At 40.2% G+C, this 8951-nt stretch overlaps 2 non-coding genes across 2 annotated transcripts; one reads left to right on the forward strand and one right to left on the reverse strand.

The window, feature by feature from the left end:
• Positions 1-1035: 1035 nt before the first annotated feature.
• On the forward strand, positions 1036-1107 carry Trnag-ucc. The gene has a single exon. It is a non-coding gene; the product is annotated as a tRNA-Gly (tRNA).
• Positions 1108-2482: 1375 nt separating this feature from the next.
• On the reverse strand, positions 2483-2564 carry Trnal-aag. The gene has a single exon. It is a non-coding gene; the product is annotated as a tRNA-Leu (tRNA).
• Between the last annotated feature and the right edge of the window lie 6387 nt (positions 2565-8951).

An 8951-nucleotide genomic window follows, 5' to 3' on the forward strand; every position in this document is an offset into this window, starting at 1 on the left:
CAAGGAATACCTGTGTTACCTGTGAGGATTTATAATTTACCTGTTCCTTGTTATAGCGTTACATAAACAAGGTGGCCACTAAAGGGGAGGACCAACACCCTCACAGCCCACCACCACGACTCTGGATTGTGAGGGCGAGACAAATTAATGTTTTACTGAACTCATCTGATGTGTTGTGAAATATATGTAATAAAAGTCCAACTGGCTGTCATTATGTGCAGTGATAGTAAGATATATTGACTTTTTGAGAAATATTTTCTGAGCTTGAAAAATATCTACAAAAAAAACAAGCAATATTGACTTTTTGAGAAATATTATCTAAGAACTCGTAAATTATCTACAGAAAAGCCAAAGTATCTACATTTTTCTACAGTAATGAGAGGTAAAGCTGTTTTTCTAGCTGAGGAGAGTTAAAGCTTTTTTTATCTGGTGAGAGTTAAAGCTGTTTTTCTAGCTGAGGAGAGTTAAAGCTTTTTTTATCTGGTGAGAGTTAAAGCTATTTTTCTAGCTGAGGAGAGTTAAAGCTTTTTTTATCTGGTGAGAGTTAAAGCTGTTTTTCTAGCTGAGGAGAGTTAAAGCTGTTTTGTATGTCATATCTCATCGTAAAATATCTCCTACAACTAAGTCAGAGGAACCGTAACTTCTCTTCAGTGCTGATAGGAAATTCTGATAGTTTGTTTCTTCCAATTTATCTTAAGATCTTTATGTGAAATATCTATAGCAAAAAGTGGTGACGTGGATGAGCTTCTGTTGTTGCATTCGTCTAAAATGTCGTTTTTATATATATACGTGTATCTATATATGTATACGTGTCCATCTATATACGTGTCCAATTATAGTATATACGTGTCCATCTATATACTGTATACGCTAATTCTAGTTAGGTTATTGTGTTGATAAGTCCCGAACGAGCGAAACATCCGTCGGGTTGAAGCGAAACATCCGTCGGGTAGAATAGGATCATCCATCGGGTACATCCATAGATGAAACGATTGGACACATATATAGATGGATCATGAGCATCCTTAGTATGAAGCGATGGTGGTATAGTGGTGAGCATAGCTGCCTTCCAAGCAGTTGACCCGGGTTCGATTCCCGGCCATCGCACAGAAACCTTTTTATAAATTGTTTACTGGGATTGAACTAGTGACCTCTATATCTGCAGTCGATTGCTCTACCACTGAGCTACGCACCCAGTATTAAAGAGAAATGTTTTAAAAGTCCACAAAATAAAGAGAAGAAAGGGGGGGAGAAGGAAGACAGGCGTAGAAAACAAGAGATAAAGGAGCCAAGAACAATACAGTAGTTTATAACAACACATACTGTACTTGATCATAAAATCATTGTCATTCACAAGGCTTCACACTCATCAATTTTCACTATATTGTACCTACTAGAGTCACTACTGGCACCTTATGAAAACAACAACTCCAGCTTTTACAACCCCCTCTCACACACACACACACACACACACACACACACACACACACACACACACACACACACACACACACACACACACACACACACTCAATCATCTTTCATTATCTAACGTGACACCTCTTAAGACCGCTTCTAATTCACCTTCTGTATGTAAGTCGGTCCATCCATCACGGTCTTAGTCTTTCATCTTTCCTTTTCCTCTCCTTCCTTCCTTTTCCTCTCATCCCTCCTTCATTTTCCTCTCCCTCCTTCCTTTTCCTCTCATCCCTCCTCCCTTTTCCTCTCATCCCTCCTCCCTTTTCCTCTCATCCCTCCTCCCTTTTCCTCCCCTTCCTTTCCCTCTCCCTCCTCCCTCCTTTCTTTTCCTCTCATAACTTCACACCTTCACCATTATATATATATCACTCTCCAACTTCCCTCTACCCTGGGTGGCTCATCTGTTTCTGTCGTCTTTGTTGAGTCCTCAGCCATCCGTTCGACTCTCCAGGAGGGCTTTTTGGGGGGGGGGGGGGGGGGGTGGTGTGGGCAGGAAGGTCGGGGGGTGGAGAAGGAGGGGCCTCGTATATATTTGTCTTTAATCTTCCTTCGTTTCCTTCCTGGATCTATAAATTCTTCTCCGCTGTCATAAGATTTTGTCATTATACCTTACAGCACTTGATCCGTTCCCACTGTTATTCTTTATTTATTTGATATTTTACTTTACTCCTTTTGTCTGTCTCTTGTTCTTCTCCTTCCTTGTGTTGTTCTATCGTTATCTTCGTTCTTTCCATCTCCTCCTTACCTGTGCGTTATTATTCCTTGCGTCTCTCCAGGTGTTTTCTGTTCATTTGTGGCAGTACAGGTAAACTTCGGAGTGGGGGGTGGCTATCGTGTCGTGGTTAATTAAGGGGGTGTTGTGGTTAATTAAGGGGGTGTCGTGGTTAATTAAAGAGGATGTCATGGCTAATTAGGGGATGTCGTGGTCAATTTAAGGGAGTGTCGTGGGTAATTAAGGGGATATCATGGCTAATTAACAGGTCTCGTGGTTAACTAAAACTATTGGCAGCGGTGGGATTCGAACCCACGCCTCCGAAGAGACTGGTGCCTTAAACCAGCGCCTTAGACCGCTCGGCCACGCTACCTGTGTATTGCTGAGAAATTTATTTACATCACATATTGTGGATCACCTGAAGATTAGACACCCCTTGATTAAACGCCCCCAACGCTACTTAAAGGGGGGGGGGGAGGTTAGGTTAGTGTGAGGGTGTTTAGTCATCAGGTGAAATAAACTAGGATGCTTAATCTTCAGGTCATCACCAAATTGTTTACGAAGACGTGTAAATTGTAAATGATTCTAGTAAATGTAAATCTGATATCTCTGAAATTTACAAAACAAGTACCAATAAAGGACACACACACATACACACACACACACACACACACACACACACACACACACACACACACACACACACACACACACACACACACACACACACACACACACACACACACACACACACACACACACACACACACACACACATACACACACACACACACACACACACACCCACACCCACACCCACACACACACACACACACGCTGTTTTAGTAGATGTAATCGCCAAATAGTGATGGATTTTATGCATGTCTGACAGAAACGTAAATATGATCTGACGTGTTGTGTATATGTGGTACACTGGTGTTATTGGACGTGAGGCAAACTCTGAGTGAGTTGTTGTTATTATTATTATTATTATTATTATTATTATTATTATTATTATTATTATTATTATTATTATTATTATTATTATTATTATTGTTGTTGGTGTTGTTGTTGTTGTTGTTGTTGTTGTTGTTGTTGTTGTTGTTGTTGTTATTATTATCGTTTTTATTATTTTTATTATTATTATTGTTTTGAAATCCTCATACATACTTATATAAATTTTCACATAATAATAGGAAAATGTATCAGAGAGAGAGAGAGACAGAGAGAGAGAGAGAGAGAGAGAGAGAGAGAGAGAGAGAGAGAGAGAGAGACTGATGCATACACACATACGTGAGGGCCGTTCAACCATGAATATATTTCTTTCTCGTAGGCATTTTATTTTTTATTCTTCCGGCTGGCAGGGTTCAATATAGCCCCCATGCCGGTAACACGTGTTCTTTTTATCATCCTGCCAGGTAAATATTCCGGCAGGTGACTCGCTGACGTCATCACTCCTGGGACAGCCAATGACAGCGTGGCATTAGTGTTGACATCTTGTTGTTGTTTATCATTGTCAGTTTGTTTTGTAATGACCTGTGCTGTAGTTATTAAAGGTGTATTATCTACCTTGGATAGTGTTTAGTGATATTTCGTCGTAGTTATATTTTATTTATTTATTTATTGTTTTTATTTTTTTTATGTGAAGCCAATTAGCCATTTGAAGGTTTTTGATTGACTGTACTGTACTGTATGACTCACCTGTCTGACTGACTTACTGAATGACTGACGGAGATTTATAATAATATGTGAATTTATTTTTAATTTTTTGGGTTTTAATTTTAATCTCGCGTGTATTATTATTATTATTATTATTATTATTATTATTATTATTATTATTATTATTATTATTATTATTATTATTATTATTATTATTATTATTATTATTATTATTATTATTATTATTATTATTATTATTATTATTATTTATAAATTCTTGAGAGTTGCTGAAGAAATTACCTGGACACGTTTAGCATTATCTGGCGTCTACTTGAGGTTGAGGGAGGTACTGTACTGTATTTATATAGTGAGTTGTTTCCGTGTTGGTCCACAGGTAGAAGCCAATTACGTACAGGTATCCATTAAATGCCAGGTATTGCCAGGTGTTCAGGGAAGTCGGGCCGCAACTGTTCCTGTTTACCAGATCTTTTTTGTGTAAATATTAACGTGTTTGATTCTTGTTTTCAGGCAGAGTTGAGTCGTGGGTCATGGCGGGTTGTTGTTCTGCTGTGGGTGGATCACCTGGCTACTTTATGAAAGGTAATTAAGTATTTACCTATTGTTCAATTGTATCATTAGGGGTAATAGATGGTAGTGTGAATAGGTTTACGAGTGAATTATTTTAACGTTTCTTGGTCTTCTTTTCATTATACATTTATGTGTGTGTGTGTGTGGTAGTCACTATGCTCGCCTCGCAAGCAAGTGGGCACTGGTTCGATCTCCAGGCAGTGTGGAACTATAGGGGCAGGTTACTTTACGCCATTTGCCTCTGTCTACCCAACAGTAATTAGGGACCTGGATGTTAATCGACTTGTGGATCGTTTTCCGGGGTAATGATTCGGCAGTGCAATTGTCTGGGTTATCTGTCAATCTATCTATCTATCTTATGTATCTAATCTATCTAATCTATCGATCTATCTATCTAATCAGTCAAAGCTTTACGGAGACGTTCTTCAAATGCCATCCAAATGAAAGTTACACAGATTGTATCCTGAAGAAGGCGCTGCAGGAGCCAATAACGTGGGGGTAATGTGATCATCTCGGGTGATTGGCTACACTCCATGAAGGCCGGGTTGTTCCCCCCTCCCCCTCCACCGTGACCCTTTTACTCGTCTGGTTTGTGGTGTCCTGCCCTCTGTTTTGTGTGTGGAGTGGGGGAGGAGGGTTAGGTTAGTTAGGTTACACTAGTTTAGGTTAGGGTAGTTTAGGTGACGCGAGGTTCGAAAGTCCAAGGCAAAATGAACACTTTGAATGCTGATGAAACGGGAAGTACACACACACACACACACACACACACACACACACACACACACACACACACACACACACGTCCTCTGCTCCCTGGCGTATCTCTTAATGGTTTCCCGTGTAGTGGAGGGAGACACTAACGAGCGCTTATGTAAACTAAACCTCTACACTTTTCATAGTAGTAGTGAGAGTCGATTGAAATAGCCCCAGGGTTTATCTCTCAGTGACAAGGGAGGAAGGTGAGGTGACACGGTGGGAGAGAGAGAGAGAGAGAGAGAGAGAGAGAGAGAGAGAGAGAGAGAGAGAGAGAGAGAGAGAGAGATGCATAGCGAAGGACTACACTGGTCGAGTGCTACTTCCTGAACATCATTTTTTACACTGAATATCTTAGGTGACACGGTAGGCGCCTTCCACCAGCTACAAGGGACAACCTAACCTAACCTCACCTCGTCGTCTCAACAAGAAAAGCAAATCCTTAACACACCTTTTAGTCATTCAGGAAGAAAAAAGAAGAAGATAAATTTTCCATTGACAATAAAGTACAGTATGTCGAATATTTCCCACACACCAGAAGGAGGAATCATCACGGGAGACGTATACATATTAACAGTCCCCCTGAAATATCCTAAGCCACAGCTGTATCAACAAACATAATACTCTGATCGGTTGTCCTTTTTTCCCTCGATGTTTATGTTTACGCCCATAAGAAAAAAAAAAGATAGCGGACTCAGATGTATGTCTAGTGAATAGTCTCCATCACCTCACTGTCCAAGCTGGTAACTGAGTGATGAGTCGAACCGTTCAAGCTGGTGGTGGTACCCTGTTGAAACCGTACAAGCTTGCATTGCCAATATCGCCGGATAAAAAAAAGCTTTATTCAGACTATATATCAAAAAATATCTCCAGCCTGGCTTAAAGGGATGTCGTTATCACAACCATTCAACAACACTTTGGCTCTCTGCTCGCCTTTACGTTGGCTCTCTGTTCGCCTTTACTTTGGCTCGCTACTCGCCATTCATCCAGCAGTGGCGAGTAGTGGCGACTGTCAGTACTATACTCCACGGATATTCAATAAGCACCAGCGAGTGTGTCTGACAAGGTCCTCCTCCTCTTCTAGTTTATTATTTATTTTTACCTGGACGTTTATTCTCTATCCTAGAAATCTTCGAATCACCTGAAGATTAACCTCATTAGCTACCTGGGGGGGGGGGTTAGTTTAGGTTAAGGTTAGCTTAGGTTAGCTTTAGGGTGTCTAATCTTCACCTCATCTACACCTTCCTCTTACAATACGTTACTGATATACTGTTTTGCCATAAGCCACACAGGTGTACATATATTACTCACCTGTAGGAGAATGATAACTGGATTACTCGCCGTGGAAAGATTGTCTGTTAAAGTCTGTGTGTTAGTAAGAACCGCTCAACTATCTCTGTAATACGAGGTTAAAATATACAGTATATTTACCTCCTTTAAAAGACTTGTTAGCGAGTTGGGTCAAGACAGGTGACACAACTTGGGCTAAGTTTTTAAGTGTTGAGAGTTCAAACACTTGTCACATCCCGGGCAGATCTCCTGAGAGCTTTTGAAAGTACTCTTGACGTGACTTAAGACAAAGACATAGACATACACACACACACACACACCGATACACACACACACACACATATAGACACACCGATACACACACACACACACACACACACACACAGATATCCACGCACACAGACATAAGACACACACACACATATAAACCCTTTACTTTGTGTACATAGGCATATACTCGTACAAACATGCCGCCCTGTACATACGCATATACAGAAATGCCCCTTGTACATGGGCATATATAGGCATACCCACTGTATTTACGGATATACAGACATATTCCTGTTACGTATTAGGTTAGGTTAGGTTATTATTGGTCAGTTTAGGTTAGGTTAGGACCAGTACTTGAAGGCAAGAGGTCGAGGCAGGTTTTGGTGAACACATAATTCACAGGTGATGTTCCCAGACCCTACCTAATTGAGGCCCCTTTATTGGCCGGTGTTCTCATTAGCTCTGTCCAGGTGAACACATCCACCTGCCTCCCTCAAGGAAGTAATGAACACTGAGGGACAAAACCTGACCATAATTTAACTTAACCTAATCTAACTTTTCCTAACTTAGCCTAACCTTTCCTAACCTAACCTAACCTAACCTAACCTAACCTAACCTAACCTAACCCCCCCCAGGTAGCATTAGGGTAGTTAATCTTCAGGTGAAATATATTAAGGTGGGGCTAAGCTTCAGGTGATCCAAATTATATATCAGTAAATATAGCATTTTCAGGGATACAATATATGATAATTTTAACATAAATATATCAACTTCAACCTGTATGAACTAAATCCATTCATTATAACACACAAAGGTTAACAGATGAGTTGAGATTTTAACCTGACATGTTAATTAAACCTTTGCCTTGCTAACTTCACCTCTCACGGCTAAAGTTGGAGCGGGGGAAAGGTTATGAATGTGTATGAGAAATGAATCATCTTTTTGTGTGATTTCCTACATGTGTGTATGTATGTATGGATGTATGTATGTATGTTTGTATGTATGTATGTATGTATGTATGTATGTATGTATGTATATGTATGTATGTATGTATGTATGTATTTTATGTAAGTGGCCGTTTGTTTATGTTCACATGTGTGTATGATACTCGTGAATGAATATCGTCTGGATCACACACACACACACACACACCTAAAATACTTGCTCGGTAGCACGTCGCAGCGGTCCATATCTGGCTGGTTCTTACAGGTGCAGGAGCGTGAATGTGAAAATAAATACCCTGGTTCCATTTACCTCACAATGGCTCACACCGAGTTAGACTGCCAATAATATTTTCAGTATTTTCGGCGTGAAATATCTCTTGAATATATTCTATTTCCATTTCAACAGCAAGTCCATATTATCCGGGATTTATACTCTGTGTGGCCTTCCCCCTAGCAGAGGATCCATTCATATGTTAAAACCGATTTTTTTTGTTGTTGTTCATGTGATGTAATCTGGTACAGCGGCGTGATCCTGACGTTTGCTGGGAAAACTGTGGATACTGGTGCCTGCCTGCCTGGTCTCTCTTTCTCTCTCTCTCCCTTTTCTCTTCTTTTCTCTCCTTTGCTCTCCTTTTCTGTCTGTCTGATGGCTGTCTGTCTGTCTGTCTGTCTGTCTGTCATTCAAGTCAACAGTCGTACTCAGCATCGGATCCAATTTCCATAATCTCATTATATTTGGCCATAAATCGAATTTATTTGATCGGTATTGTGCTTAAGTGTGTGTGTGTGTGTGTGTGTGTGTGTGTGTGTGTGTGTGTGTGTGTGTGTGTGTGTGTGTGTGTTTTCGGTTCGATAGCTATCATGTCAATTATTCTCGGATGGGATCACTTGAAGATTAGACACCCTAAGCTAATCCACCCTGACCTGACCTGACCTGACCTACCCCACTAACCTAACTGAACGGTAACCTAATTTACCCTAACCTAACCTAACCTAAGAAAAGACAAGAAAAATCCATTAAATAAACAGAATGAGAAGAGGGGGAAGAAGAGAGGTAAACAAAAGAAAAAATATACATAGGCAATAGAGAGGAAGTAATGGGGAAGAGAGAAACAATGAATAAATATGAATACAGAGCTACAACAGTCCAAAGAGGGTGGATGGTGGAGTGATGAGAAGCTGAGAAACAAATCTTGAGAAATATTGATAAATTCTTGAAAAATTCATAAATGTTGAAAAAAAAATCTTGATTACGT

Source organism: Homarus americanus, unplaced genomic scaffold (assembly GCF_018991925.1).
Source record: "Homarus americanus isolate GMGI-L3 unplaced genomic scaffold, GMGI_Hamer_2.0 scaffold25013, whole genome shotgun sequence".
In the NCBI taxonomy this organism is placed as follows: Eukaryota; Metazoa; Arthropoda; class Malacostraca; order Decapoda; family Nephropidae; genus Homarus; species Homarus americanus.